The sequence below is a fragment of the Cnephaeus nilssonii genome (genome assembly GCF_951640355.1).
Source record: "Cnephaeus nilssonii genome assembly, chromosome: 9".
Taxonomy (NCBI): Eukaryota; Metazoa; Chordata; class Mammalia; order Chiroptera; family Vespertilionidae; genus Cnephaeus; species Cnephaeus nilssonii.
The window spans coordinates 97378963-97406703 of NC_137080.1; the positions used below are offsets into that span (position 1 = coordinate 97378963).

Here is a 27741-nt window from a genome sequence, read left to right on the forward strand (position 1 = left end):
TATAATCTCACTCAGGAAAACCAATTATTTGTTCATTAGAAAACTATGAAGAATAAAGAAACTTTGGAATGTTAAGCAGGGAATGTGGTGGTACATGATTTAAACATCTATTTGGCTCAAGCAAAATGCAAAAGTCAGTCATTAAGAGTTTAGTTTTTTATAGCCAATTTATCATGAAATCTCTGTCCACCCAACCGTGACAATGAGCCATATCTAAACTCATTACATTTATGAGAACACTTTCAAAAATCTAGAAAGCACAGGTTGATGTCCTTAGTATTACTTTTTGAAGTTATTAAAACTGGAGAAAATTCTACTTCAGAAATAAGTACTGTTTAGATTTTATATTAAAGTTTAGACCAGCATATCTGAAGGTGCTTCTTAGTGAAATGATTTTGAATTATTTTATTCCAAAAGCAGATTTTCCCTTTAATTTTAATTTATTACTCATATTTTGACATGTTATACTTCATGAAAAAGATAATTGAAACAGACAACAACAAAAATATTGGAATTAAGGACGCTAATAATTATTCTTAGCAGGGCAAGAAGAGACAAGTTACTTGGAAGAAACATGTTTTTCTTTTAAAATTTTTCATTTGTGGCAAATTGGAATATGGAAAGATTGTACTTACTGAGCCTCTTACACTGCATTTTGCTATTGTGAGGCTTTAGACTATTCAACTGAGTAAGAACCTTTTAAATTTTATTTTGACAGTATAATTTACTGTTTTATGATTTCAAGATTATGTTCTCCATATGATCTCTATAATGTCAATCAACTTTAAAACATAACTGAAGAAAAAAGTGAATTTTCAAAGATAATTCAGTTGCATTTTTCTTGTTTCATGCAACTGAAAACATTTGTCTCTAGGGTTTGGAATATAGAGCATGGAGGATGAAAGAAAACGGTAAAACAACGAAAGAATTGTATGTGTCAAATTATAGACATTTTGTCAACTATTTTTTAAAAATATATTTTATTGATTTTTTACAGAGAGGAAGGGAGAGGGATAGAGAGTTAGAAACATCGATGAGAGAGAAACATCGATCAGCTGCCTCCTGCACACCTCCTACTGGGGATGTGCCCGCAACCAAGGTACATGCCCTTGACCGGAATTGAACCTGGGACCCTTGAGTCCGCAGGCCGACGCTCTATCCACTGAGCCAAACCAGTTAGGGCTTGTCAACTATTTTAAAGCATCATTTTAGTACCATTTACTCATAGCAGTTCAACATTTTATACTTTAAAACTTGATTTGCTTTAAAAATTGTTTACCAGGCTTTGTAATAATCTTTCTGATCCAGTGCCTTTAACCTTGATTTGATATATGTGTAGCTTCAGTTGTCTTTCCATTACATTCTATGTTATCACAGTGTAGATATCAGTTTCTTTTAGAAAATTGTTAGTTTGGTTGTGCAGAGAGGTAAATTGCCTATTAATTCTTTGGGAAAACAAGTAGAGTTGCCCATGGAGGTCAGGCTTCTTATTAGTTCACTAGAGGCCCGGTGCATGAAATTCGTGCACTGGGGGGCGGGTGGGGGGTTGTCTCTCAGCCCAGCCTGCACCCTCTTGCAGTCTGGGACATCTCTCTCGCAGTCCAGGACCCCTTGCTCCTTACTGCCTGCCTGCTTGCTGCTCCTTAGCACTGCCGCACAAGTGGGAGAGGGTCCTACCACCACCACTGTGCTTGCCAGCTGTGAGCCCAGCTTCTGGCTGAGCGGTGCTCCCCCTGTGGGAGCACACTGACTACCAGGGGGGAAGCTCCTTGGTTGAGCATCTGCCCCCTGATGGTCAGTGCTCATCATGGCGACCGGTCGTTCTGGTCATTCCTCCATGACGGTCGCTTAGGCTTTATTATATAGATTCAAAAATACTTACTGGATATCTACCGTATGCTAACCATTTTTAGCCCCTGCATATACAGTTGTGAACCAATCAGACAAAGCCCTAACTATTTCCAGCATTCTGTCTAGATGGCATGGGGTTAGGGACTGAATTAAAATAGAGATACAGAGAAATATTTATTTCAAGATGATAAAGTTAACTAGCATTTGAGTTTGTGTAAAGATAAGGCAATAATTATTGAGTTGAGATGAAGCAACTAACCATTTAGAGAGGTTGAAAATAGTCCTTTGCAGCATTGTAACCTCTATTTGGCTTTGAGTTCAGATAGGAATATAGAGCATATAAAGGCCTTAATTTTTCAGTTTTCTTACTGGTAAAGGTACGTTTACTTAGACTGTCCATTTAGAGTAGTGCTTTAACGTTACTGTGAGGAATATCCCATTATATTTTCACAAGCAAATTGCTGCACATTTTTTTACATTGTATTTTATAATTTAGTACTAATGTTTTAGACCTCAATCTTCAAATCACTGGTATTTTAAATTTGGCAATGAATGTAAAATTTCCTTTTTATCTTACAGGATGATTTTACTGTTACTTAAAATACTTGTTAATATTTTAGGAAGGTTGGAGTTTACATTTTTGAGGAGTTAATGTTTAAATTATTTTGATAGCATCTAGTAAGAGGAAATCGTATTCATGCAATTAAACAAATTAAAATATACTCTCAAGAATTTTTTAAGTTGATAAACTTTGTCATCATTGGGGCTAAATTTTAGCCTGGTGTTCACTTACAATATATATTAAGTTTAATTATGAAGTGAAGTAGTCTTGAGGATGATGTATGATGCACCTAAATGTGGATGAAAATGGTGTGCACAGGACACTTTACTATGGAAGCTGTGCTGGAAGATTTGGGGAGGCGTGTGAACTGCACCTAAACTTGTGTTATTAGTGGCTGCTAAGTTTATTGTACTTGACGAATGAATGCATTTAGTCTAATCAGAGTTACTTTTTGGTTTAAATGTCTCTTTCCTAATGTATTTATAATTTGTACTATTGATGGGGGAATTCTTGGACTGCAGGGGTTATTGTCAATGTGTGATTTTATTTTATAGAATCATATAATGTGATATACCAATTTTTATAAGTGATTATTTAGATAATTCTAATAACTGTATATTTGAAAACCTATTAAAATGTTTTGCATTGGAAAAAAAATAAAGTTTCTGATCCTATGAAGCATCACATACAATGTGATTTCACAGTATAAAAATTTGGGCATTAAATCGAAGTGACAGTGTGTCCTTTACCTCTCAACAAGTGGTCCCAGGTCTAGCACTAGTGGCAGCCGGCCCTGCTTCACAGCTTGGCTTCTCCCGGGCACCTCCAAGCCCAACACAAGTAGATTGCTTTGTAGCTCATGCCAGGGGGTCCTGGCCAGGGCACAGGCAGTGCCTGACTTTGCATCTCCACACGTGACACACTCAAGGGGCAGACTCAGTGAGCAGCAAAGCCCCACTGAAGCAAGTCCTGTTCCACAGGGTCACCTCCTGCACAGCAGCTCTCCCACTGTAGTCACAGCTGGTCCTCACAGCCAATTGGCCTGGGGGTCAATCCCTCCCAGTGATACCAACAGCAATCAAACCTCAACTAAAATAGGACAGTGCACACAGCTCACACAGGGGCTCACCTGGAGTGCCCAGCTTAGGTGACTGGAGAGGCTGAGCCACTGGGCCTATAGGACCCCTACACACCAAGCCACTCCACCAACTCTGGGAGACGTAGAAGCTCTACCTAATTCAGGGAAGCAGCCAAAATGCAGATACAAAGAAACATGTTATAAATGCAAGACAGGAGAAATCTGCAGAAAATGAACGAAATGAAATGGAAACAAGTAAACTACCAGATACAGAGTTCAAAACAATGGTTATAAGGATGCTCAAGGAACTTACTGAGAATTTCAAGGAACTTAGTGAGAACATCAACATCATAAAAAAGGACATCAGCCAGAAATGAAAGCTACACTAACTGAAATAAGGAATAATTTACAGGAGAGTAGAGGATGCCAAGAATCAAATCAAGAATTTGGAATATAAAGAAGCAAAAAGACCCAACCCGAAGAGCAAAAAGAAAAAGAAAATTCAAAAATGTGAAGATGGTGTAAGGAGCCTCTAGGATCACTTCAAGCGTACCAACATTTGCATCATGAGGACGCCAGAAGGAGAAGAGAGAGCAAGATACTGAAAACTTATTTGAAGAAATAATGACAGGAAGCTTCCCCCACCTGGTGAAAATAATAGACTTACAAGTCCAGGAAGTGCAGAGAACCCCAAACAAAAGGAATCCAAAGAGGCCCAAACCAAGACACATCATAATTAAAATATCAAAGGTTAAAGATAAAGAGAGAATCCTAAAAGCAGCAAGAGAAAAACAGTTAGTTACCTACAAGGGAGCACCCATACGACTGTCAACTGATTTCTCAACAGAAACTATGCAGGCCAGACGGGAATGGCAAGAAATATTCAAAGTGATGAATAGCAAGAACCTACAACCAAGATTACTCTACCCAGCAAAGCTATCATTCAGAATGGAAGGTCAGATAAAGAGCTTCACAGATAAGAAAAAAACTAAAGGAGTTCATCACCACCAAACCAGGATTACATGAAATGCTGAAAGGTATTCTTTAAGAAGAAGGAAGAAAAAAAAAAGATTAAAAATATGAACACTAAATGGCAATACATACATCTATCAATAATTGAATCTAAATATCAAAATTAACAAACAAGCAGAACAAAAACAGACTCATAGATACAGAGAACATTTTGACCATGGTTGGATATAGTCAATAATATTCTATTTTTTTATTTTATTTTTTTTTACAGAGAGGAAGGGAGAGAGATAGAGAGTTAGAAACATCGATGAGAGAGAAACATCGATCAGCTGCCTCCTGCACACCCCCCACTGGGGATGTGCCCGCAACCAAGGTACATGCCCTTGACCGGAATCGAACCTGGGACCCTTCAGTCCTCAGGCCGATGCTCTATCCACTGAGCCAAACCGGTTTTGGCAGATATAGTCAATAATATTCTAATAACTGCATATGGTGTTAGATGGGTATGAGATTTTTTTAGGGTGATCACTTAGTAATTTTCTAATGTCTAATCACTGGGGTGTACACCTGAAACTAGTATAATATTGTATGCCAACTATAATTGAAAAAACATTTAAAAATGACTAAAATTTTAAAAAAATGGTTTGACACACAGATAGCAATAGATAGAAGAATAGAGCAGGACAGGGAATAAAAAATATGCAAGTATATATGCATATATGGCATATTATAAAGTTGGCATTCAGATCACTGGGGAAACTATGGATTCTTTAATCAATGATAATAGGAAAATTGATGGTAACTTGGAAGTTACCTTACTCTTTCACCAAAATATCCCTGGAATATTCTAAGTCCTCTAAAATATATGTTGAAGGATATTCATTGCAACATTCTATGTGATCTCCAAACAAAGCAATCACTGGAAACAATGTTGCAGAAAACCGGAAAAAATCAAACAATGCTTAGAGAGCTTGGAATTACACTTTTTTTTTTATTATTATTCACCGGTGGGCTCAGAGAAAATGAATTCAAATTCTAAGCATAGCTACAAGCAGAACTCCCCTTTTTATTATAGAGCCAGCCCCGTGTGTGCTTAGTGGTTATCTCGCTGCTGGCCTTGAAAACAACACAGTTCTATCCAATTAAAAAATGCACCTGGCATGGCCTTGAGAGCATGGGCGTATCTAGTCTCTGGCCTGCAAGGTCAGACAGCTCCGTTTATCTTCCGCATTGTTCAAGCAGGCTAAAGCAAAGTTATTTTTTTCAGACTAAGAGGCTGTCTGAAAAACAGCAGAGAATTCCAAACAGTAGTGAAGCACAGTAGCATTCATCCCGGGTAAAGATGCTGTGTAAATTTTAACCCTGCTATTCCGGCTTCTGTGATTATTTGCTTGCTAAAATAATAGAGAAGTTATTGTGATCTCCTGAACTTATAGGAATCACCCCATTCGATTGTATACCCATTGACTGTGGTCTTTCCAAGGACATTCTTTTGCACCTGGGAACCGGAACAGCACAATTGCTTGAATTGCTTCAGTGGCTCCAGGAAATGTTTTCCGTTGACTCCGTGGCTCCTAGACCCAAAGTGATAATTAATCTTTGCAGATAACTAACGTGCTCAATTCAGCTTCTGCACAAACTGCTTTCGCAAACCAGTTCCTCATTCGGAACCAGGGGATGTGAGTTTTGCCTTCATAAGCCTGATGCCACTTCCATTGGGGCTGCGAGGTTTGGAGCGCTAAGGCCCTCGTAGCCGCCGGCGTTTGGACAAATGACTCCGCACTTGGACTGCTTGGGCGCCCTTTGTGCGATTCACGGGTTCACTGCGACAGCAGTTTTACAAAATAGGGGCTAGCCTTCTCAGTAACACAGCCTGCCCGCTATGGGACAGTCACGGAACTGAGTGCCAGGCAGTTGGAAAAGAATTTATGAGCCCGGCCAGTGTGGCTCAGTGGGCTGAGCATCGGCCCGGGCACCGGGAGGTGGCCGGTTCCGGGGCTGCAGGCTTGAGCCCCAGCAGAGGGCGGACAGGAGCAGGTCAATGTTTGATGGTTCTCGCTCATGGATGTCTCTCTTCCTCCCTTCCTCTCTCTCTTCCTCCCTCTGAAGTCAATAAAAACACATTTTAAAAATTGGTCTGAGGTTCTTGTTCAGACTTCACTCCATCTTCTCCTCACTCGGCCCCACTTGGCGACTCCCTGCTGTGGGGTTGCTCCTAAAATTGTAAACAAGTTTCCTTTCCCTGAAGCCCTTCTTCTCCAATGAGATGTCCCCGCCGGGCCAGGGTCCGGGTGGGCGTCATCTTCACCGCATCGCGCTGGCTCCTGAGCGGGCTCCCCAGGCCGCACCCCAGGCCGGGGCGGAGCCCTGTGCGCGCGCCCTCCCCGCGGCCACTCCCGCCGCCCGCGCCCCTCGGTGACCGGCCAGCAGTCCGCTCTCCTGGCCCCGCCCCGCCCGGTGCGTTGGGATCCACCGCCTGAGCCACAGGCGGGCCGCTCGCCTTCCCGCTCCCCCGGCGGCACCACCCCTGCTCTCCCACCTCGGTCCTCGGCCTCCCGCTGCCGCTCTGTCCCGTCCGGGAGCCGGTGACAAACAAATGCCAAGCACGGCAGTAAGCGCCGGGCCGCGGGTGCGGGGCCGGGTCCACCTGCCGCCGGCCGGGCCCAGGCTCCGGCCCACGTTCCCGGGAGCAGCTCAGTGAAGGCTGGACAGGCGGACGCTCCGTGGGCGGCCCCGGGCCCCGGACAGACAGACGGACAGACAGAGGCAGGAGCACACGTGGTACCCCGGGCAGCATGACCCCGTGGTAACGCGTCACAGTTTGGAGGCTTATGGGGCAACCGGGCAGCAGGCCCGTCTGTCACCGGGCACCACCCTGGGGCGCCGTCCGTCCAGCACCAAAAGCCTCGCTTCCCGTCAGGGCACACGCTGAGGGGCGGGCGGCTTTGATCCACGGTTGAGGCACTTATGGAGGCGACAATTGATGTTACTCTCTCCCATCTGTGTTTCTCTCTCCCTTCCTTTCTCTTTCTAAAATACCGATAAAAACCATATAGAAGTCATAAAAGGAAAGCCAGAGAAAGGCAACCACATTTAAGAGGATTTGCACGGGCCTCGCACTGTTCATGGCTGAACATTGACCTGGGAACCACGAGGTCTCGGTTCGATGCGCGTGCAGGAGGCAGCTGAGGCAGCAACTGATGTTTTGATGTTTCTCTCTCATCGATGTTTCTATCTCTCTATCCCTCTCCCCTCCTCTCTCTCTAAAATCAATAAAAACATATATATGTTTAAATAAAAAGATCTGCCTGGGAGGGGAGGGAACACTACAAAGCAATGCCAAGAGACAAACGACCGGGGTGCACAGGGAGCTCTTAAAATAAGAAAGAAATGATTAACTACAAGTGGAAAATGGGTCAGAGGAAATGAGCAGACACAGGGAAATAAAGTATCTGAAGCACAGGAAGGGAGTGCCGCGGGGGCCGGCGAGGAGATGCCTGGAGCTGAGAGACGCTCCCACGCGCTTTTTAAATTTGGAACCAAGTAAATGTATCGCCTGTTTAAACAGTCACGTAACTTTAAACGTTTTTAAGAGGAAGAATCCGAATCTAGAGTGAAAGGAATTCTAAACTAGTCACAAGATCTGGATTTTGGTCCGATTTCTAGAGACTTGGAACGCGTCCTCTCCGGGGGCGGCGCCCGGGCCGCTGGCACAGGCGGTGAGGGGACCGTCACCCCGGCCTCACAGCCCGCCGCAGGGCTCCTCCACACCGGGGCTCAGGACCTTTCGAACCTTGGTCCTTCCTGGGCCACCGGCTTCAGCAGCTGCTCTGCCCTCTCGTTCCTTCCTTCTTCCCGGCCTCTGCCTGAGGCGCCCAGGAGAAAAGCCTTCTACCGTTCGCTTGCAGCTGCTCTAAACTCTTTTTTTTCCTTTTTTCCAGAGAGGGAGAGAGAGAGAGAAACATCGGTGAGAGAGAAACATCGATCAGCTGCCTCTGCAGCCCCCGAACGAGGGATGAACAGATGACTCAGACAGCGTCACGGTGGGGAGACGGCAAAGGGACGGCCTGGCTGATGGCAGCCAGGCAGCCTCGATTGCCTGCTCGTTAGGCCTTTATTGGGATGTTTATCTTCAGATGCAATCATAGGGTGAGGAATCTCACATGTTCACATTGTCCTCTAGGCAAGGGCATCCAGGGATTGAGCATGAGGATTCCTGTAACACGCGGGGTCTGCACGTGCACAGGCTTGTTTGGAAGGTCAAGGAATAATCAGGGGCGCCGCCTTCAGCACTCCCGAGTCTCCCCTAAGTCAGAATTCCGATAAACAGGGCAGGGGGCCTTCCGCACACTCCCCTTTTCTCGGAAAGTCCTCCTGACAACTTTCCAGCCAAGTCTCCTGTGCTCCCCAACACTGAACGCCCCCTACTGGGGGTGGAGCCCACAACCCGGGCATGTGCCCTGACCCACTTAGCCAAACGGCAGCTGCTCTAAACTCTTTTTTTTTTTTAAATTTATTTTATTGATTTTTTACAGAGAGGAAGGGAGAGGGATAGAGAGTTAGAAACATCGATCAGCTGCCCCCTGCACACCCCCTACTGGGGATATGTCTGCAACCAAGGTACATGCCCTTGACCGGGATCGAACCTGGGACCCTTCAGTCCGCAGGCCGATGCTCTATCCACTGAGCCAAACTGGCTAGGGCTGCTCTAAACTCTTGAGACCAGTTTAAACCCAGCTCATGTCCTGCACAAAACCTCCTCAACCACTCGGTCTTCATCCTTGCAAGGCCGGCGGGGAGAGGGCCAGAGGGGCTGGGGGCTGAGCCCTGGGCAGCTGTGCGGGCAGAGGAAGGCAGGGAAGGGCTCCTTCTCACCTAGTCAGGTGCCGGGGGGCTTGTGGGTCCAGGCGCATCTCTCCCTCACCTGCGCCTCCATTTAATTCCTGCCAGCATCCCTGATTTGGCTCTTGCTTAGCTCCATAAGGACAGGACATGTCCTCCCATGTCTGAACGCCCTCTGGGCCTGCCCCAGTGCTGGGCATCTGAGCCGCTCTTTCAAGTCTCCACTAAACCCTGAACGAAGCCCACACCCACACCCACACCTCTACAAGGTCAGGCCAGCGGTGGCCCCTCCCTGAAATTCTCTGCTCCTCCAGCCCCTGGGCCCTCCTGTCCTCTCTGCCCGCCCCTGAAGGAAGCCCAGCCTCCTCCTGCGAGGGTGGGGCGTGGACGCCCAGGCAGAGGCAGACTCCATCTCCTTCTGCTGCCTCGCGTTAACCTGAGGCAGGTCGCCTGACCTCCTGAATTCCTGTGCGACCTTGGATGTCTCATCACCACCTCAAACTCCACGTGCCTTCTCCAGTTATTCTTCCCCAGTCCCTGCCCCCTGCCCCCCGCCCCAACAGGCAGTAGAGGGCCCTCCGCGGTGTGGTTGGCTGCTGTTTCTCAGTGGGCAGTAGGTGGCGCTGTCTCCCAAGACAGGAGGGCTTCGTTTTCCCACCTCTGGAAGGAAGCGTGGGTCTCTAGGCAGAGACTCAAGCGAGGTGTCTGCATTTACATTGGCTTTCACTGCAGCAAAACAAGCCTGGCCCTAGGATCATCTTCTCCCAGAAGAATCCCTCATGACTCTTTGGAGAGGAATCTACTGGTCAAATTAATAGCATTTATCTCTAAATTTCATTTAAGAACACTTCATTCTACTATTTCCTGAAATCCCCTGTGACTGCATATGTGATTTGTTATTTAAAAACTAGAAGCCAGGTGCACGAAATCCGTGCACTAGCGGGGGGGGGGGGTAGGTCCCTCAGCCCAGCCTGCGCCCTATCACAGTCCGGGACCCCTTGCCCCTTACCACCCGCCTGCTCGATGCCCTTAGCGCTGCCGCGGAGGAGGGAGAGGCTCCCACCACCACCGCTGCGCTTGCCAGCCCTGAGCCCGGCCTCTGGCTGAACGGTGCTCCCCGGTGGGAGTGCAGTGACACCAGGGGGCAGCTCTTGTGTTGAGCAACTTCCCCTTGGTGGTCAGTGCGGGTCATAGCGACCGGTTGTTCCGCTGTTTGGTCGATTTGCATACTCAGGTTTTATTATGTAGGAGGATAGTACTTGAACTCCTAGCCACAGCAATCAGACAAGATAAAAGGCATCCAAATTGGAAAGGAGGAAGGAAAATTCTCATTGTTTGCCAATGACATGATATTGTACATAGAAAACCCAAAAGACTCCACCAGGAAACTACTAGACTTAATAAGTGAATTCAGCAAGGTAGCAGGATGCAGAATCAACATCCAGAAATTGATGGCTTTTGTGTGTTTTTTAAATTCTCACCCGAGGATATTTTTCCATTGATTTAAAGGGAGTGGGAGGGGGAGAGACACAGAGAGAAACATTGATGTGAGAGAGACACACCCGTTGGGTGCCTTTCGCAGGCGGCCAGAGAGGAAGCCTGCAAGCGAGGTGTGTGCCCTTGACTGGAATCCAACCCAGGACCCTACAGTCCACAGGCCGACGCTCTATCCACTGAGCCAAACCGGCCAGGGCTCGATGGCGTTTTCATGCACCAATAATAAACTCTCGAAAGAGAAACTAAAAAGAAAAAAACACCCGGGCTTCAGCCCTGCCCCCCCCCCCACTCCCCCACCCAGGCTGCCCCAGCCTCGGGTCGCCCGCCCCCCCCCCCCCCCCCCCCCCCGCAGCAGGCTCCGAAGCCAGGAACCCAGGCTCCACCGGAGGTGGACACGGAGCTGCTGCGGGCCGCTCCCTCGCCCGGCGGGAGCCGTCAGGACAGGCGAGGACACTTGGTTGTGGAGGACGAAGCCGGCGGCTCTTCCTGGAGGACTGTGGGCGCATCGGGGAGCTCCCCGCGGCGGCGGCGGCAGGGAGCCCGGCCCTCACCGTGCTGGAGGCGGAGGGCGGTGAAGCCAGAGCTCCGGCGCCTCCGGGGAACCCAGCGCGGCCAGGCCCGGACCGAGGACGGCCGGTGCCGCCGGGAGCTGCTCGCTGTGTCGGACTCTGCGTTCTGCTTGAGATGAACCTCGACGTGAGAACGAGCGAGCGGGTGAGCGCCTGCTGGGGCTGCAGCCCTGGGACCGCTCCCCGGAGTCCAGGGAGCCCCCTGCTCTGGCCACGCCGCCCCGGCGGCCCTTCCCGCGTCTCCTGATGTTCCCTCCCCCTCTGCACGGGCAGCTCGGCCCCTGCACCCGCCGGCGAGCCTGCGGCCCTCAGCTCCCTGGCGGCCCGTGGGCAGGCCCGTCAGAGAGGAAGGAAGGAGGTCAGGAAGGAAAGCAGGTGAGCGAGGACTGCTGGGCGTGGGGGCGCAGGGAGCACCTCCAGGCCCGCCCCACCCCCACCCGTGAGCATTACCTCTCGTGGCAGCTCCGGATGCCCACGCGGCCAGGGGTGTGGTCTGCCGGAGGGCTGTAAGGACAGAGCCTGCTCTGTGCCCTGGGCTGTGATTTCATCTCTAACGTTGGTCCCTGTGATCATCCACGAGAGAGAAGGCAGTTCCGGGTCGTATCTGCAGATCCAGTTTATCCTCAGCTCAGGGTTAAGCCCACAGGTGAGGAGGAGACCGGGTGTCTTACACACGTCTGAGCTCTGCCGCTTCCTCTTTCAGAGCGTGCGGATGGCTGATGGATAGCACGGGCGGCTGGACCCTGTCCTCTGTCTGACCCCTGTCCTCTGTCTGACCCCTGTCCTCTGTCTGTCTGACCACTGTCCTCTGTCTCACAGCGCCACCCAGAGACCATGGGTGCTGCACGTTTCTTCTTTTTTCAAGTTACCTTTGACTTACGGTGTCAGGCAAGCAAATGCAGTTAATTTTCCTTATTTAATTGAAGCTATAAAGTATACTGTGTGGATCAGAAATCACAAGAAATGGTTTTACACTAAACGTGTTTTTGTCGGAGTCTGTACTCCAGCAGAGTGTGTTCTGGAAAAGGGAGAAGTTGTGCAGTGTCCTGGACACCCCACATGGAATAAACATGTTCTCATTCTGGAAAAAACACAAACATTTACTATTGCAACAAAATAAAATAAGATGCCTAGGAAAAAACTTAACCAAGGAGATAAAAAGCCTGTACTTGGAAAACTATAGGACATTGAAAAAAGAAATAGAGGAAGATATATATCTAATCTAATAAAAGGGTAATATGCAAATTAACCATCACTCCATCACCAAGATGGTGGCACCCAGTCCTCTCAGCCCCACAGGAGTCCCCCAGACCCGGTGGGGGGGGGGGGGGGGGGCGGCCGCTGAGAGCAGGCAGCGTGAGCAGCCTGGTGGAATGCTTGCTTCCTCATCGCGGCAATGAGGCAAGCGTTCCGCCCCTGGCCGGGGATGGGCCTCTGGGCTGCGGAGAGCCTCTGGGCCGCGGGCGTGGAGTGGCCAGGCCCCGCAGAGAGCTACTGGTGCACGGATTGTGCGCAGGGCTACTAGTCTATATATAAAGGAAACGTATACCATGTTCAAGGATTAGAAGAATTAACATCATTAAAATGTCCATACTACCCAAGGCAACCTACAAACTCAATGCAATCCCTATTAAAATACCAATGGCATATTTCACAGATCTAGATCAAATGTTCCAGAAGTTTATATGGAACCCAAAAAGACCCCAAATAACTGCAGCAATCTTGAGAAAGAACAAATTTGGAAGAATCACAATACCAAATATCAAGTTGTACTACAAAAGCACTGTAATCAAAACAGCCTGGTACTGGCATAAGAACAGGCATATAGATCAATGGATCAGAACAGAGACCCCAGAAATCGACCCAAGCCATTACACTCAATTAATATTTGACAAAGGAGGCAAGAGCATACAATGGAGTCAAGGCAGTCTCTTCGATAAATGGTGCTGGGAAAATTGGACAGATACATGCAAAAAAATGAAACTAGATCACCAACTTACAACATACATAAGAATAAACTCAAAATGGATAAAAGACTTAAATGTAAGGCATAAAACTATAAAAATCTTAGAAGGAAACATAGGCAATAAAATCTCAGACATCTCTCGTAGCAATATGTTTACAGGTACAACTCCTAGAGCAAAGGAAACTAAGGAGAGAATAAACAAATGGGACTGCATCAAAATAAAAGGCTTCTGCACAGCAATAGAAACACCATCAAATTGAAAAGGGAGCCCACTGTATGGGAGGACGTATTTGGCAATGATACATCTGATAAAGGGATAATATCCAGAATATATAAGGAACTCATACAACTTAACAAAAGGAGGACAAACAGTCCAATTAAAAACGGGCAAAGGCAAGTGCCCATCATAGATGAGTGGGTAAAAAGCTGTGGTACATTTACGCCATGGAGTACTATACAGCAGTCAAAAAGAAGGATCTCTTACCCTGTGAGACAGCATGGAGGGACCTGGAGAGCATCATGCTAAGTGAAAGGAGCCAGTAAGAGAAAGACAAGTATCACATGATCTCACTCATGTGGAATCTAAGGAACAAAATAAACTAATGAACGGAGTGGATTCAGAGCCATGGAAGCCTGGAACAGAGTGCGGAATCTCAGAGGGAATGTGGGGAAGGGTGGGTGGGTGGGTGGGAGGTAATCAATCAAAGACCTTGTGTGCATCTATGCAAAACCCATGGGCACAGACATAGGGTGTGGAGGCCTGGGGCAGGGGGCAGGGCATATGTAATACTTTCAACGATAAAGAACTTAAAGAAGGAAGCAACCAATGAATGCATAAGTAAGAGGAACAACAAATCAATGTTTCTCTTCTTCCCACTTTCTCTAAAATCAATTGTAACCAGACAACCAGAGGGTCCGGCTGCCTGTCACTACTTGAGCCAATTCAGCAGAGACAGGGTCGAATCCTATATGAGCGCTTATCCCAATCCTGCCAGCAGCAGGTCAGACACAGAAACCTGCTCTGCCCCCCCCCCCCCCCCCCATAAGCCAGCTGCTTACATCGGGAGGGACAAAGATCCCGTGGGAAATCGGAATTACAGACAGGGAAGTGGGCAAGGGATAATCATTACAGGTTACAGGCAAGGCGGGCTGGGGTGGGGTCGCAGAGGGCGCCAGATTACAGGCAGTAGGGGCTGGGGGTTGTGAAGAGCAGTTCCTCCAGGACCAGGTGCCCCGAGGGTGCTAATCTTTCCATAGGACAGGCAGCTCTCGGGACAGGAGGACGGACTGCATTCCCATGTGAGCTCCCGTGTCCCAGGGCGTGCGGCTCCCAGCGGGTGAGAATGTGCTTTCTAACCAGAACAGGGCCGTCATGGTTGACAGAGCGTGATTATGTCTTATAATTGTGGCTGGTCCCAGTATTCTATTTCTGCCCCTAACAGTATTAATGAAATAGTTATAATCTCATTTTTTCTACTGAGTCTTTGAAATCTGATGTGCATCTAACCTGTCAGCAGATCTCAATTTGGGCACTAAGTTGTTAATGACTGAAATAAAGTATAGTTCTACCAAATCTATGTAGTCATGTTTATGGACAAAGTATTTTATACTGCTTCAGTTTTTTACTTAAATTTGGGTTAGTGAAGATTCAATAAAATAAGAAATTCAATTGCTCTTCATGCTAGACACATTTCTATGACCATAGCCACGCGTGGTGCCAGACTAGACAGTTCGGACCTAGCTGGTGATCAATAGGCTAAGATCCATCCTAAGGTCACCTCCCATCCCACCAGCTCAGCAACCCGTTTCCTTCTTTCAAGAAAGATCCTGGCAAAGCCATTCCAGCCCCTCTCCTGTCTCTCGTTTAGCGTCTGAGACAAAATCCATCTCCAAAATCTCATCCCTACTCCCCTCTTCACTCAGCTCCTCCCGAGGCTAACGGTCTTCCTGCCCATTGGCATCTCAGACGCTCCTTGGAGGGGCCCTTCCGGCCGAGGGAAGGGTGTGGAGGGGTCTCCCTGCACCTGCGGGCCCCGCCCAGCAGGGCGCGCCCTCGTCACCGCCTCCCATGACCCGCAGGTGCTGCGGCTGCGCTGCTCCCCTTTCTCCTGAGGGCCTGGGCCTTCGGAGGTGCTTTGTGCGGGCGTGAGGGCCGTCCCAGCCGCATTTTGCCTACTGATCTGTTCGCCCTGCAATGCTCCACATACATACACTCAGCATCTTCCCCTCCCCGAACTCCTGGGCACTGGCTAGCTTTGCCGGCGAATACTTAGGCTGCAGGCAGGAAAGGCCTAGGCTGAGCAGATTAGCAAGCAGACTGGTTGCTAAACAGAAGAACGTTTTCTTCAGCAGACGCTTCTTTTCCCTGCACACACTGCAACGCCCTTGGCCAGCGGGACAGCTCCTGGGCAGCTGCTTCCCTGCCCGCTTCCTCACAGCCTCCATCTTCTCTTGGGCTTCATCTCCCAGGTTCATCTCCACGTCGTACCCTGCCCCACCTGCCGGCGCACGTCCCTAGTCCTGCTCCTGATTGCGTGCCAGCTCACCATCCTGACTCCCCCCCACCCAAAGGCCTCCTCCACCTCATCCCCATCTCCTGGTCATAGCTCCCCCTACCCTGAACCCCGACCCCTGGCCTCACCATCCCGCTCCGCTATGCTTTGTAGCAGTGGCAGGTTTTGCTTTCTCAGTCCAAGCACGGTCCCTCTGGACCTGGAGGGGAACTCCATGAAGCGACATCATAGAGCCTGAGGAAACCCAGAGGTAGGGGGAAGGCTGTGTCCTCATTCACCTACTTCTCCCATCACCCCCGGGAACTGGACTGTTACTCTCAGGCCAATAATAATCCCTGGGCCTTTCAAATGCCAGGCCGTGCTGAGCATGCTCCATGCGGTCTGATGCTTCCTTTCAGGCATTTCTTACATGTGTCTTCGTCATCTGTTGTTTGTCTGTCTGACTCTTGCAGGAGGCCCCTTGCCCAGTGCAGTGCTGTCAGGACGCGGGGCTCAGGGCCCCTTCCTAGGGACTGTGTGGCCTCCAGCAAGAGGCTTTTACTTCTCTGATACCCGCTGGCACTCTGCTCCTGATTACAGGAGAAAATAGATTAAAAGTCAATTCTGGGGGAGTCCCTTTCCAGCTTCACAGGGAAACAGAAATCAGCCAGAACAGAAGTGATAACCTGGTATTTATGTATTTTTTTAATTGGTTTTGGGGGGGGCGGGGGAGGTGCGGACGAGTGGGGGGACACACATTGATTTGTTGTTCCACTTATTTATGCTTCATTTTCATTGGTTGATTAACCTGCAACCTTGGCCTCAGCTTTAACCAACTGAACTGCTGGCCAGGGTCTCGGGGTGAGAACTTTAGCTGGGCCCTCGGTTTGTTTTTCTCCTCAGCACCCAGCACTCCCAGACCTTGCAGTCTATATTTTTGCTTGTGTTGGAACTTGAGTCTGAGCTGCAGGAGGGCTGAGGGTGGGCTGCAGGAGGGCTGAGGGTGAGCTGCAGGAGGGCTGAGGGTGGGCCGCAGGAGGGCTGAGGGTGAGCTGCAGGAGGGCTGAGGGTGGGCTGCAGGAGGGCTGAGGGTGAGCTGCAGGAGGGCTGAGGGTGAGCTGCAGGAGGGCTGAGGGTGAGCTGCAGGAGGGCTGAGGGTGAGCTGCAGGAGGGCTGAGGGTGAGCTGCAGGAGGCTGAGGGTGGGCTGCAGGAGGGCTGAGGGTGGGCTGCAGGAGGGCTGAGGGTGAGCTGAAGGAGGGCTTGAGCGTGAGCTGCACGAGGGCTTGAGCGTGAGCTGCAGGAGGGCTGAGTCTGAGCTGCAGGAGGGCTGAGGGTGAGCTGCAGGAGGGCTGAGGGTGGGCTGCAGGAGGGTTGGAGGGTGGGCTGCAGGAGGGCTTGAGCGTGAGCTGCAGGAGTGCTGAGGGTGGGCTGCAGGAGGGCTGAGGGTGAGCTGCAGGAGGGCTGAGGGTGGGCTGCAGGAGGGCTGAGGGTGGGCTGCAGGAGGGCTGAGGGTGAGCTGCAGGAGGGTTGGAGGGTGGGCTGCAGGAGGGCTTGAGCGTGAGCTGCAGGAGGGCTGAGGGTGAGCTGCAGAAGGGCTGAGGGTGAGCTGCAGGAGGGCTGAGGGTGGGCTGCAGGAGGGCTGAGGGTGGGCTGCAGGAGGGCTGAGGGTGAGCTGCAGGAGGGCTGAGGGTGAGCTGCAGGAGGGCTGAGGGTGGGCTGCAGGAGGGTTGGAGGGTGGGCTGCAGGAGGGCTTGAGCGTGAGCTGCAGGAGGTCAGAGGGTGGGCTGCAGGAGGGCTTGAGCGTGAGCTGCAGGAGGGCTGAGGGTGGGCTGCAGGAGGGTTGGAGGGTGGGCTGCAGGAGGGCTGGAGTGTGAGCTGCACGAGGGCTTGAGCGTGAGCTGCAGGAGGGCTGAGGGTGAGCTGCAGGAGGGCTGAGGGTGGGCTGCAGGAGGGCTGAGGGTGAGCTGCAGGAGGGCTGAGGGTGGGCTGCAGGAGGGCTGAGGGTGGGCTGCAGGAGGGCTGAGGGTGGGCTGCAGGAGGGCTGAGTCTGAGCTGCAGGAGGGCTGAGGGTGAGCTGCAGGAGGGCTGAGGGTGAGCTGCAGGAGGGTTGGAGGGTGAGCTGCAGGAGGGCTGAGGGTGGGCTGCAGGAGGTCTGAGGGTGGGCTGCAGGAGGGTTGGAGGGTGGGCTTCAGGAGGGCTGAGGGTGGGCTGCAGGAGGGCTGAGGGTGAGCTGCAGGAGGGTTGGAGGGTGGGCTGCAGGAGGGCTGAGGGTGGGCTGCAGGAGGGCTGAGGGTGAGCTGCAGGAGGGTTGGAGGGTGAGCTGCAGGAGGGCTGAGGGTGGGCTGCAGGAGGGCTGAGGGTGAGCTGCAGGAGGGCTGAGGGTGGGCTGCAGGAGGGCTGAGGGTGGGCTGCAGGAGGGCTGAGGGTGGGCTGCAGGAGGGCTGAGTCTGAGCTGCAGGAGGGCTGAGGGTGAGCTGCAGGAGGGCTGAGGGTGGGCTGCAGGAGGGCTGAGGGTGAGCTGCAGGAGGGTTGGACGGTGGGCTGCAGGAGGGCTTGAGCGTGAGCTGCAGGAGGGCTGAGGGTGGGCTGCAGGAGGGTTGGAGGGTGGGCTGCAGGAGGGCTGAGTCTGAGCTGCAGGAGGGCTGAGGGTGAGCTGCAGGAGGGCTGAGGGTGGGCTGCAGGAGGGCTGAGGGTGAGCTGCAGGAGGGTTGGACGGTGGGCTGCAGGAGGGCTTGAGCGTGAGCTGCAGGAGGGCTGAGGGTGGGCTGCAGGAGGGCTGAGACTGAGCTGCAGGAGGGCTGAGGGTGAGCTGCAGGAGGGTTGGAGGGTGGGCTGCAGGAGGGCTGGAGTGTGAGCTGCAGGAGGGCTGAGGGTGAGCTGCAGGAGGGCTGAGGGTGAGCTGCAGGAGGGCTGAGGGTGAGCTGCAGGAGGGTTGGATGGTGGGCTGCAGGAGGGCTTGAGTGTGAGCTGCAGGAGGGCTTGAGCGTGAGCTGCAGGAGGGCTGAGGGTGGGCTGCAGGAGGGTTGGAGGGTGAGCTGCAGGAGGGCTGAGGGTGGGCTGCAGGAGGGCTGAGGGTGGGCTGCAGGAGGGTTGGAGGGTGAGCTGCAGGAGGGCTGAGGGTGGGCTGCAGGAGGGCTGAGGGTGAGCTGCAGGAGGGCTGAGGGTGGGCTGCAGGAGGGTTGGAGGGTGAGCTGCAGGAGGGCTGAGGGTGAGCTGCAGGAGGGCTGAGGGTGAGCTGCAGGAGGGCTGAGGGTGAGCTGCAGGAGGCTGAGGGTGGGCTGCAGGAGGGTTGGAGGGTGGGCTGCAGGAGGGCTTGAGCGTGAGCTGCAGTAGTGCTGAGGGTGGGCTGCAGGAGGGCTGAGGGTGGGCTGCAGGAGGGTTGGAGGGTGGGCTGCAGGAGGGCTTGAGCGTGAGCTGCAGGAGGGCTGAGGGTGAGCTGCAGAAGGGCTGAGGGTGAGCTGCAGGAGGGCTTGGGGGTGGGCTGCAGGAGGGCTGAGGGTGAGCTGCAGGAGGGCTGAGGGTGGGCTGCAGGAGGGCTGAGGGTGAGCTGCAGGAGGGCTGAGGGTGGGCTGCAGGAGGGTTGGAGGGTGGGCTGCAGGAGGGCTTGAGCGTGAGCTGCAGGAGGGCTGAGGGTGGGCTGCAGGAGGGCTGAGGGTGAGCTGCAGGAGGGCTGAGGGTGGGCTGCAGGAGGGTTGGAGGGTGGGCTGCAGGAGGGCTGGAGTGTGAGCTGCACGAGGGCTTGAGCGTGAGCTGCAGGAGGGCTGAGGGTGAGCTGCAGGAGGGCTGAGGGTGGGCTGCAGGAGGGCTGAGGGTGAGCTGCAGGAGGGCTGAGGGTGGGCTGCAGGAGGGCTGAGGGTGGGCTGCAGGAGGGCTGAGGGTGGGCTGCAGGAGGGCTGAGTCTGAGCTGCAGGAGGGCTGAGGGTGAGCTGCAGGAGGGCTGAGGGTGAGCTGTAGGAGGGTTGGAGGGTGAGCTGCAGGAGGGCTGAGGGTGGGCTGCAGGAGGTCTGAGGGTGGGCTGCAGGAGGGTTGGAGGGTGGGCTTCAGGAGGGCTGAGGGTGGGCTGCAGGAGGGTTGGAGGGTGGGCTTCAGGAGGGCTGAGGGTGGGCTGCAGGAGGGCTGAGGGTGAGCTGCAGGAGGGTTGGAGGGTGAGCTGCAGGAGGGCTGAGGGTGGGCTGCAGGAGGGCTGAGGGTGAGCTACAGGAGGGTTGGAGGGTGGGCTGCAGGAGGGCTTGAGCGTGAGCTGCAGGAGGGCTGAGGGTGGGCTGCAGGAGGGTTGGAGGGTGGGATGCAGGAGGGCTGAGTCTGAGCTGCAGGAGGGCTGAGGGTGAGCTGCAGGAGGGCTGAGGGTGGGCTGCAGGAGGGTTGGAGGGTGGGATGCAGGAGGGCTGAGTCTGAGCTGCAGGAGGGCTTGAGCGTGAGCTGCAGGAGGGCTGAGGGTGGGCTGCAGGAGGGTTGGAGGGTGGGCTGCAGGAGGGCTGGAGTGTGAGCTGCACGAGGGCTTGAGCGTGAGCTGCAGGAGGGCTGAGGGTGAGCTGCAGGAGGGCTGAGGGTGGGCTGCAGGAGGGTTGGAGGGTGAGCTGCAGGAGGGCTGAGGGTGGGCTGCAGGAGGGCTGAGGGTGAGCTGCAGGAGGGCTGAGGGTGGGCTGCAGGAGGGTTGGAGGGTGAGCTGCAGGAGGGCTGAGGGTGAGCTGCAGGAGGGCTGAGGGTGGGCTGCAGGAGGGCTGAGGGTGAGCTGCAGGAGGGCTGAGGGTGGGCTGCAGGAGGGCTGAGGGTGGGCTGCAGGAGGGCTGAGGGTGGGCTGCAGGAGGGCTTGAGCGTGAGCTGCAGGAGGGCTGAGGGTGGGCTGCAGGAGGGCAGATCTCTGTTAGTTCTGTTAGCAGCAAGAAAGGCACCAGGGGTTAGACTCATGGGGTCAGACCAGACTCGGTTCAGCATCCTCAGTACTTGAGTTCTGGCTAAAAAGAATTCAGAGGCAGGACTCAAACTATAAAAGAAAGTTTATTTAGAAAGTCACAAAGGTAGAAGAACTGAGCAGTAGAAGAAACAGGTTCAGAAAAGACATTACGGAGGCAAAAGAAGAGCCGGTGGAGCTTAGGGGAGAGGAAAGTAAAGGTAACTCACCTCGGGAGAGAGGGAGAGGGGAGAGGACCGGAGGGAGAGCACAAGGATGACTTGGGCTTTAGGTGTTTGGTCAGATTTTTTCCAAAAATCGTCTGGGTTTGCAACTAAGAAGGTTTCATTTTTGTAAGGACTCCCTTCACTGGGAAGGCTCACACACACCCCGCCCGTGCAGCTATGGGAAAGGACCAGGGCAGTGCCCCAAAGTCCCACTCGCTCAGCAGGACTCCCCCCTCGTCAGACAGGGAACAGTGTTTGTTTAGTGTGAACTTTCACTCCCCCACTAACTGCACTGCTTTGTCCACTGGTGTAATCTCACTCGATCCAGCAACTTCGTAGTCACTTCAGCTTTAAAATAGCTTAGTTCCAGTTTAGAATTTCCGTGAAGGGATCCCCTGCCCTTCAATTGAACACAGATTTGGAGGGGGGAGGGGCCTATAGAGGCACAGTCTGAGCTGCAGATGGGCACAGTCTGTTTGCTCTGTGTCCCCTTTACACACACCGTCTCCCAGGACTGGAAGTGGTACTGGGGAGTACACACATACATCTGGCTCCGCCATGTAGTTCCCTAGTCTGAGGGTCATTGCTCTGTGTGGGGGACAATAGTAATTGAGAGTCTGTGTTAGGCATGATGGATAGTTGCTAGGGCAGGAAGAGGGGAGTTCATCTCACCCACTGAACAAAGAAGTCAGCAGTCTTGGATACTTGCCAAGATAAAATCATCAGATGTTTTAATAAATTCTAGGAAAAGCCACAACAATGCAAAATAGGGACCTTGAAATCTAGTGTATCTGTCAGGGGGACCTTGAAACTATAGGGGTTGGGGGGGGGGGAGTATAAAACTCTTGAACCTCCACCAGGTTAGGCACTCAGATTAGCTGAGTTGCCTGCTTGTGCTTTATGCCAAGTGTATTCTTAATAAATTCACTTGCTTTGCTTCCTTAATAATTCGCTTGCTTTGTTTCAACACTGCTTTCTGTCACTTGTCTGAATTCTTTTTTTTTGTTTTGTTAATTCTCATTTGAGGATATTCCTTCCCATTGATTTTTAGAGAGAGCGAATGGAAGGGGGGAGAAAGAGAGAAAGAGAAACATTGATGTGAGAGAGACACACTGCATGACTCCTGCATGCAACCTGACCGGGACTGAGGATCGAACCTGCAACCCAGGTACGTGTCCTTGACCTGTAATTGTGGGCCAACATTCTAACCATTGAGCTATATTAGCCAGAGCTCGTCTGAATTCTTTATCCTGAGCATGACAAAAACTGAGGAGGGGAGAGCCCCTCTGATTCGGGAGGCTCTCTGGTAACATCTTGACCCTGAAAGACCTTGTAGGCAAAGTGCTCCCCATGCTTCCTCTGCTCTGGCTCTAGCTGTGCGAATCCCTCATAAGAGGCTGCTGAGTGTCCATGCTCAGCTGGTGGCTCACTCGGAATGGCAAGGCACTGGAAGGGCCCAGGGCCCAGAGGCAGCCTGCACCTAGGGGCCCAGAACAGCACCCCTGCAGGAAATCCAGACCGTCGCCCCGGAGGCAGCCTGAGGGCCCGCCCTTCCGGCGTGGGGGCGGAGCTCCGGGAACCACTGGCTGTAGTTAGTGAGGTGGGAGGGTGTGTTTTTAGTTTGCAGCTTCTGGCCATCAAAGCCAAAACTGGTTTTCTTTCCCCAATTCCTAGGGTGCTTGTCACAGAAAAATAATTCCAGAATCGCTCAGTGGACAGAGCGTCGGCCTGCAGACTGAAGGGTCCCAAGGTTCGATTCCAGTCAAGGGCATGTACCTTGGTTGCGGGCACATCCCCAGTAGGGGGTGTGCAGGAGGCAGCTAATCCACGTTTCTCTCTCATCGATGTTTCTAACTCTCTATCCCTCTCCCTTCTTCTCTGTAAAAAAATCAATAAAATATATTTTAAAAATAAATAAAGACAGATTTCTATAAAATAATAATAAATTCCAGAACGAACAAAACCTCAGAACCCGAGCCTCCCTCTCACGGGCGAGAGCGCTCTCCACCGAAGCTCATGGGAAATGCCCGGCCTGGCCCCGGGCGGGAGGCCAGCCTGCAGGAAGGCGTCCCTAAGGCACAGGCCGCCTCCCGAGCAGAGGCGAGGGACCGGGAGGCCTGTCTGGTCCAGCAGGGGTGTGTGTGTGTGTGTGTGTGGGGGGGGGGGGGGGGCAGGAAGCGGCCTGGAGGGACTGTAAGAGGGTGTGAAACTGGGAGGGAAGGGAGGACTGGGATCCAGGTCCAGAGCCCGCAGGCGCTGGCTGGCACGGGCAGATGCAGGGGGAGGTGGGGGGGGGGGGCGTCCCGATACCTCCCAGCACTGCCCCCAGGACTAACGCTCCCCGGCTTCCTCCTGGCCAGCAGGTGTGCTTCCCGGGTGGACCGAGCCCTCGCGCGGCCAGAGCTCAGCGCCGGGAGCTTCCCGCAATGGACAGTCCCCACCGGCCTGCCTCTTCCTTGATTCCTCTTCCAAGCTGACTGGACAGCACCAGAGTCACCAGATCCCTACCCTTCCTGGGAAAACCGCCCTAAACCAAGTCAGCTCTGAGGAGGGGGAGGAGCCTGCGGGAGGCGGGCCAAGAAAGGCGGGGTGGGCGGGGTTTAGGGGCGGAGGTCAGGCCCGGGGAGCTGCAGGAGCCGCCTCATCCCGGGACCCTGGGCCTCCTTTCCTCTTCTCCACACCTTCCCTCTCCTGACTGCCCACGTCCGTTCCGTCAGTCCCCGTCTGTCCGGGAAACTGGGTAACACTGCAGTGCGCGGTGTGGGCTGGGATAACGGGGGACAGAAGGAGGTCCACTGCCGAGTCCACCGCTGAGCGAGCCCTTCCAGCCCAGAGGACTGTGCCGCCAGCCGCTCCCTCTCCCCCCCTCCCCCAGGCAGCTCCCCACTCATCCCTGTCTTGAGGGGTTCCACTTCAGGACAATTACTCGGGTTTGGGAAGTCTGCCTCCACATCTTACATTAGACCCAAATCTTTATCTATCTATCTATCTATCTATCTATCTATCTATCTATCTATCTATCTATCCATCCATCCATCCTAATATATAAAAACCCTGGGTCTGTCACAACAGGAGGCTCCACCAACCGGAAGTCAGTCCTGCAGTCAGCGCTGGATTGCCATGGCGACCCAGCACTGACTGCTAGGGCTGCAGGCACAGTGACCCCAGCACTGACTGCTGAGGGGGCTGCGAATCAGGCCTGGAGAGAGGCCTGAAGAGAGAAGCAGGGTCTGATCCATACCCTGTGTGGCAGCTGTTGATCAGCACTTGCCTCTCTTTCTCTCCAGGCCCAGCCAGCACTGTACCTCCATTTCTCTCCAGGCCTCCACCATGGCTGCTGATCAGCACCGCCTTTCTGATCAGGCCCTGTTGATAGGCCCAGAGACGCTGACTGGCATAGAAACCGACCAATCAGAACCAAATCTGGGTGAAGTGTGAGAAGCCAATGGCTGCCTAGGAGGCAGAGCTTTTGATGCTGACTGGCATAGAAACTGACAAATCAGAATCAAATATGGGTCAACTGTGAGGAGACAATGGCAGCCTAGGAGGTGGAGCTTTTGATGCTGACTGGCATAGAAACCGACCAATCAGAACCAAATTGGCTGACAAAGGAGGGCAGTTGGGGGCGAGATCAGGCCAGCAGGGGAGGGCAGTTGGGGGCAACCAGGCCGGCAGGGGAGGGTAGTTGGTGGCGAGATCAGGCTGGCAGGGGAGGGCAGTTAGGGGTGATCAGGCAGGCAGATGCAGTTGGGGGTGAGATCAGGCAGGCAGGGGAGAGCAGTTGGGGGTGAGATCAGGCCAGCAGGGGAGGGCAGTTAGGGGCAATCAGGAAGGCAGGCAGAGGCAGTTAGGTGTGATCAGGCAGGCAGGCAGGTGAGCGGTTAGGAACCAGTGGTCCCAGATTGCGAGGGGGATGTCCGACTGTCGGACATTCCCTGTGGGATCGGGCCTAAACCAGCAGTCGGACATCCCCCAAGGGGTCCCTGATTGGAGAGGGTGCAGGCTGGGCTGAGGGAACCCCTCCCTCTGTGCATGAATTTCATGCAATATATATTGATTTCAAAGAAGGGAGAGGGAGAGAAAGATAGAAACATCAATGATGAGCCCTAGCTGGTTTGGCTCTATGGGCAGAGCGTCAGTCTGCAGACTGAAGGGTCCTAGTTTGATTCATGGTCAAGGGCACATGCCCGGGTTGCAGGCTCGATCCCCAGTAGGGGTTGTGCAGGAGGCAGCCAATCAATGATTCTCTCTCATCATTGATGTTTCTACTTTCTCTTTCCCTTCCTCTCTGGAATCTATATATACTTTCTCTTTCCCTTCCTCTCTGGAATCTATATATCCTATATAATAAAAGCCTAATATGCTAAGTGTCCGGTCCTTCAGTTGTCCATTCAACCAATCAAAGCATAATATGCTAATGATATGCTAAGGCCCCTCCAACGCTCCAACTGGTAGGTTAGCTTGCTGCTGGGGTCTGGCCAATCGGGACTGAGTGAAACAAGCCAGACATGCCCTGGGGCCCTCCTGTGGTCCCTCCCTGGATGGCCAACCTCCTGTGTCCCTCTCCGGGCCCTGATCGTGCACCGATGGGGTCCCTCAGCCTGGCCTGTGCCCTCTTGCAATATGGGACCCTTTGGGGGATGTTGGAGAGCCAGTTTTGGCCAGATCCCGCAGGCCAGGCCTAGGGACCCCACTGGTGCACAAATTTGTGCACTGGGCCGCTAGTATATATATAAAAGCCTAAGTGACTGTCCGACCATTCAACCATCCAACCAGTAGCTATGACATGCACTGATCGCCAGGGGGCAAACACCCAATGCAGGAACTGCCGAGCTGCGGTGACTTGGCAGCTGCGGTTTTTGGGTGACCCACCTGGAACAAGAGAGGAAGGAGCCCGATTCAGGGGTGCGTCACCCAGGAACTGCCCTCTCGCACTCCGGGACTCCTCGGGGTATGTCAGAGAGCTGGTTTTGGCCCCATCCTCACAGGCCAGGCTGAGGGACCCCACCTGCCAGAGGGACCCCACTCACTCTGCAGACGGCCATGGCACCGCCCCAGGTGCAGCTGACCAGCCGGGGAGGGACCGTGGGAGGTTGGCTCCAGGGCATGTTCAGCCCATCTTGCCCAGTCCTGAGCCCTGCCGCCACCTTCTAATTAATTTCCTTTCAATGTGCACGAATCTGTGCACCAGGGCACTAGTTAATAATAAAAAAAAGAAACATCAATGACGAGAGAATCACCCCTCCCCCCCACTGGGGATCAAGCCCGGTCCTGACTGGGAATCAACTATGACCTCCTGGTTCATAGGTGGATGCTCAACCACTGAGCCACGCTGAGTAGGCAACCCAAATCTTTTTGAAATGAGGGAATAGCCCTCGGGCGGCTCACTCAGCGGGGCAGTGAAGGATCGTCCCTTCCTTTCCTCCGTCCTAGGGCCAGTTCAGTAGTCACATCCAGCTAGGGAGGACGGGGCCAGCTGAGCAGCCTTCCTCAGGTCCCGACTCCCACTCCGCCCCGTCCGTCCGAGGCAGACTTCATGCGTCAGGTGTTTCAGCCCAGTCCCTCTTGGTTCCTCGGACGCCCTTCTCCATTGGGCCCATGGTTATGCCCAGTGCAGGTCCCCGTTCCATGTCTTTCCCAATCCTGAACCCTGCCCTTTCCCAGCCCAACCAGCCTTCCCCACCCCTTCCTGGCTCCCATGGGAGAAATAGCCCTGGCTTGGGTTCCCTTGTTGGCTCCCATGGTCTACCCATGCCCCTGCCGCCTCCATCCCGCCTCCCCCAGGCTGGGGCGCTGTTAAGGCTTCTACTGAAACTCCCCGGCCCCAACCAGCAGACAAACTAGAGAAGATCCTGGAAAAACTGCTGGCTCGGTTCCCACAATGCCTTAAGGCCCAGGTGACCAGCATTCCTCAGTGCATCAAGACGGCACGTACCACCATGGCAGGCCTGACCCTGGAGGAACTGGTCCAGTTGGTAGCTGCACGGCTGGCAGAACATGAGCGAGTGGCAGCAAGTACTCAGCACTGGGTCGGATCCGGGCCTTGTTCCCTGCTCCCCTGGCCCAAATAGCACCCCAAAGCCCTTGCCTTCTGCACAGGTTCCGCAGCCGGGAAGGTCCTCACAGGCTCCGGCCGCCTGTGAGCTGGGTCTTGTGCCAGAAGCTGGTCCCGCCCGGCGAGCTATTCAGATGGCATGTGCCCACGTGTTGCATAAGGAGTGTATCAAATTCTGGGCCCAGAACAACACCAGGGACCCTTGTCCCTTTTGTCCAACTCTTAAATGATGGACCTGATTGGGGAGAAGAAGAGAAGCACGGTTCAAGGTTTCTAAAACTCGATGTTAATACAGTGACGTATACTCATGCCATGCACGTTGTTATTATACGGGTAATGTGTGTATAGAAAGTCTGTATTCAAATGTTCCTAAGTGGAAGTATGTATATTATGCAAAAATGGTCTGTCCCCCTCAGCTTGCGATTCCTTTAGCGGGATGCTAGTTTGGCCTTGAAATTATGATATTCCTGCCTAAGGCTATCTTCAAATACAATATAAAAACCATTAGGGCCCTGACCGGTGTGACTCAGTGGATAGAGCGTCTGCCTGTGAACTGGATGGTCCCAGGTTCGATTCCGGTCGGGGGCATGTACCTTGGTTGCGGGCACATCCCCAGTGGGGGGTGTGCAGGAGGCAGCTGATGGATGTTTCTCTCTCATCGATGTTTCTAACTCTCTATCCCTCTCCCTTCCTCTCTGTAAAAATCAATAAAATACATTTTTTTAAATAAACCACTAG

The 27741-nt window shown here is 52.9% G+C and overlaps 1 pseudogene across 1 annotated transcript; it reads left to right on the forward strand.

Moving 5' to 3' along the window:
* Positions 1-898: 898 nt before the first annotated feature.
* LOC307105780 (RING finger protein 214-like) lies at positions 899-27233 on the forward strand (annotated as a pseudogene). Its single transcript has 3 exons — positions 899-911; positions 11155-11516; positions 26382-27233. The product of its transcript is annotated as an RING finger protein 214-like (transcript).
* The last annotated feature ends 508 nt before the right edge of the window (positions 27234-27741 follow it).